The sequence below is a fragment of the Zingiber officinale genome, chromosome 2B (assembly GCF_018446385.1).
Source record: "Zingiber officinale cultivar Zhangliang chromosome 2B, Zo_v1.1, whole genome shotgun sequence".
Lineage (NCBI taxonomy): Eukaryota > Viridiplantae > Streptophyta > Magnoliopsida > Zingiberales > Zingiberaceae > Zingiber > Zingiber officinale.
In genome coordinates, this window is record NC_055989.1 from 37,889,972 (window position 1) to 37,894,694 (window position 4,723).

The window sequence follows — 4,723 nt, forward strand, 5'->3', positions numbered from 1 at the left end:
CCACTAATGCTGTAAGGTCTGGGGGAGGCACTGAACTGCCTGCCTCATGCTGGGGCTCAGCCGCTGCTGCTTTCTTAGCTGGACGTCCTCGTACCATTTTCTAAATAGCAAAGAACATATATATATAACTAGGCTATCATGTTATAGTTAACTACTGGTAACATGTTAAATACTATCACTGTAAACATGAATTAATTAACTACCAACATGCGAGCAAACATGAAAGCACATATAACTGATATGAAAGCTGAAAACAAAACTGAGTGAGAGATGTTCTTACTTGGAAGCTGCAGGTACAATGCTGATGTGTGTGTAGGAAGTATGGAACACTGCTCTGATACCACTCTGTAACGACCCAACTCCTGGGTACTAGGCTGTGAGCCAGATCGCTACATTAACTACTGAAACTACTGTGCGGAAAACTGAGCAAATTTGAAATTTGCTAAACTAATTACTGTAAAGTCTTAACCTGACATTCTAAGAGTACCTGAGTGTTGTACACATGCTAGGAGAGACAATCTATGCCTCTTGGATGTCCTGCTAGCTGTAATCAGACATTTCAACCGATCCGTGAGTCGATTGAGGCGTCGGAACGATTCACAGATCGTTCCAGCTGATACTGGCACGGTGGCACCCTCTGGATCGGCCGGCTGACCGATCCACAAGCTTACCTCGCTTCTGTACGCAGCTGGATCGGTCTACCGACCGATCCAGAGTACCCTGATCGGTCGATAGACCGATCGGTACACTTCCTATGCTTCTGTTCGCCTCTGGATCGGTCGGCTGACCGATCCATAACCCTTGCCAACTCTCTGTTCGTGCCTGGGTCGGTCGGCTGACCGATCCAGTAACTCCAACTCATTCCTGATCGGTCGGCTGACCGATCAGGGTATCTGATTTCGGATCAGAAACTCGGCAGCTCAGACCCTGATCGGTCTGGAGACCGATCAGTGTCTGATTTCACTCGAGAGTTCTGATTTCAGCACTTTGGCGTGCCAAAACATTACACAACAGTTCTAAAACAATGGAAATACATTCCAGCATGTGAGTACTAATATTCTAAACATGATGACTAAACAAGATATAGTTTACTAAGTTGTAACAAGACTAATTCATAAAACTAGACATGTTAAGTACTAAAACTGAAATAAAAGCGTGTAGATCCCAAGGATCTTTATTCCAGACCCCTTGCACACACACATCATCGTAGCATCGCCCTCCAGCCTCCGCTAGTCCACTTTTCTTTTACCTGTATCTGCAGTATAAGAAAAGTAGTACCTGTAAGCTTAAAGCTTAGTAAGAAACCATCTACCTCACTAAATCATGCATACGATGCGAATATGATTTTAAATCATGTTGTTTGAAAAACATACTGAACATGCAAGCATGGCATGGCATATCAAACAAAGCATAAACTGGAACTGAAACATGGCATAACATATAAACTGAGCATGAAACGGAACTAGTCATGCATATGTCTAAATCTGTACATGAACTCAAATCGTGTAAACTGAACCTGAACTGAACTGAAAGCTAAATTAGTGTTCTCATCACTGGTTTCAAATTTGAAAACTATACATATAATAGATGAAAATACTAAACATGTTATTGGGCCCTACTTACTGTGTGCGCATCCCTACGAGACCCGGATTGCAAGTTCCAATCTAGCGGTTACTAGGTTATCTCAACCTAGGGACGATTGTGCAGCCCATGGATATCTGATCCAAGTACAGTGCCAACTGAATAAAAGTAAAATACTGAATACTGTTTTATTTTACTTTGCTGTTCTAGGATATCTGAACCTAGAGCTAGGTTATCTGAACCTAGAGGCTACTGTGGGAGCCCACCCAATGGATATCTGATCCATATAGCTGTAATAACTAATAATAACTGAATAAAATGTTTCTATTACATTTTATATGCTGTTAGGACGCCTATTGGTACATCCTTCTGAACTGGGCATTCTACCGAATGCTTGGCGTGCACTAAAAGCATGCCCTAAAACTGAAAACTATAAAATTACTGAACTAACGCCAAAACTAACAAGAGAGAGCAATTATACTGTAGGTGAGGGGTTTCTTACCTCAATCGTAAGGTTTTCTTACGATTCTATTCGCTAGGTGTTTCCGGAAAACTGTCCGCTCGACGAACCGCTTACGTCTTCGCGTTCGCGGAGAAGAACCCCTTTCGTGTTGGAGTCGTCGTCGGAAGATGATCCTATGGACCCTTGCCTTGGTGTGCCGTGCGTGAGGAAGAGGAGAAGAAGGGAGAGGCGGCGGTGAGGTTTTGGAAGAGAAAGTGGCGTGAGGTGAAGAGGTGCCGAACCAAAATAAACCAAACCCCACTTAAGTTTATTATTTATATTAAGTGGTTTAATGAACCCAACTCTAATATAAATATATTTGGTTCTCCTTCCTTTCAGCACGGCCCTGCTGGGTTCAACTGGTTACTAACATTATCCCTTGCACCATAGGTCTCGGGTTCGATTCCCGCCTAAGCTAGTTTGCGACCTATTTGTTTTTGCTACTTCCGCTACTCGGAAAATTCCGGAAAAATATCTAATAATTCCAGAAAAATCATAGAATAATTCTAAAATAAATTTGGGAATTTTTCGGGCTTTACACAATAGCTTTTATCTCTCAGATTATTGCAGCTTAGATACAGGAATACCTGTCCATTTGCTGACTATTTCTGCTGTCACAGCCAACCCTTTGTTTCAAAGTATTTTGATGTTATTGATCCTTCAAGGACGAACAACAATCTTTGACAAAGTTTCAGAACAAGGTAGCAGCAACTTGATTTCTTAACTTACCTTTGCTAATGATATCATTTTGTTCTTTTTGCTCATATCAAGATTGTGTGAGTGATATTGTCCAATTGAAGATGGACAGTCTGGAATCAGACTGTGTTCATCTTTTATGCTGAATTGAGAGCTACTAATATATAATTGGTACAACTTCCACTCTAGAACATAGAACCATTTGTTTCAACAAGGTGTAGTAAAGTGTCAAATTACAAACTTTAACACCTCTTTACCATCATTTCTAGACATTATGATTTCATTCTTTTCCATTAGTAAAGTGTCCATCTCTTGCAATTATGAAGCATGACATTCTACATTCTCTACAATTAACTGTTTGACGAACAATCCACAAACTGCATTGTGATTCGTTTGTGGATTGTTATGGCTGTAACATCTATGCTTGTTGATTCTTGTTTCATCTCTCGTCTAAACTATTAAATTTTAGATTATTTTTCCTTTCGTCCTGAACAAACTTTGATTTCACAGTTAGACCTTTTAGTTTTATGGAAATCTACATTCGTATAAGAGTTGAATGAAATCTAGATATCAAAATATTGTCTAGTGAAATGTGGAAACGTTGATGAGCTCATTCCATTTTTTGAAGCCTACTGCTTCTTGTTTATGATGAGTGGATGAAACGTTGGTGAGCTCATTCCAAATTCTGAAGCCTACTGCTTCTGTAAAGAAACAGTTATGCTGTAGGAATTCATTCTGTTGAATCCATTCTGAAGCTTACTGCACATACTAAAGAATTCATTCCATTCTGAAGCCTACTGCACAGACTAAAGAATTCATTCTGTTGAATCCAGATTTTCTATCCAGATTTTCTATGGCACTACATCTAGAATTATGATTATTTTGTCTTTCTCAATCTAGATTTTCTCATTATTGTATGGTGTGAACTGTGACCTTTATTTTCAGCTTTAAGAGTTAAAAATATCTTTTGCATTATACTGATGGTATTATTTTCTGTGGCAGATACACAGTGGTAGGTGTTTTGTGCCAAGTCTCAAGCCGACAATCCTTTTTGAACAATATTTCTAGTAGAAGTAAGCATGCAGATTGTTATCTTCGAGGTCGGCTCACTATTTTGTGTTTGTTTGTTTTAAATTTGAATGTCACTATCTACTATGAAACAGAACTATTTAGTCTTTGTATATAGTTGAATTCTTCTATAAATTCTAATATTTTGTGGTTGTATTCTATTGTTTTGGTTTCAGTTTGAAATCATTAGCCGAGCTGATTAAATGTTATTTTATATGTCAAATTCGAATCTAGACATGGTAAAAGAAAATTAATAGTTTTGTAAATATAAAAAAATGATTTTGAAAATAGTTTTTTTTTATTTTTTATTTTAAAAAGACAACGTTTTTAAGCGTTGTAAAAGTGTTGTCTTTGCCAAAAACAACAATGTTTTTAAAAGCGTTGCAATAATGTTGTTTTTCATAAAAAAGACAACGCTTTTAAAGCGTTGCAAAAGCGTTGTCTTTGCTACAAACGACAACGCTTTTAAAGCGTTGTCGTTGAGCAGACTTTTAACAACAGTGCCTTTAACAACGCTTTTTCAGGCACAAAGACAACGCTTTAAAAGCGTTGTCTATTAGCTTTTTTCTTGTAGTGGAGGAATGATATTCTCAATATGCCACAAAATATTTCAAAAGACAGTCATGCGACAGTCAAAATCATGTCTAGCAAACAAAATAAAGAAAAATGCAGGACGTAAGTAAAAACTGAAAGCCAGCAAAGTAAAACAAAATGCAAAACAAATGAAAATGTAAAAGAAATTGTAGAAAATTTAGGTTGCAAACACCCCCCCCCCCAACTTAAACTTTTCATCGGTCCGATGAAATCAATACAGTGGTGGTGGTGGAGGAGGGCGGGGAATGGAGGTCTACATGGTTGGCAAGAAGGAAAACTAGG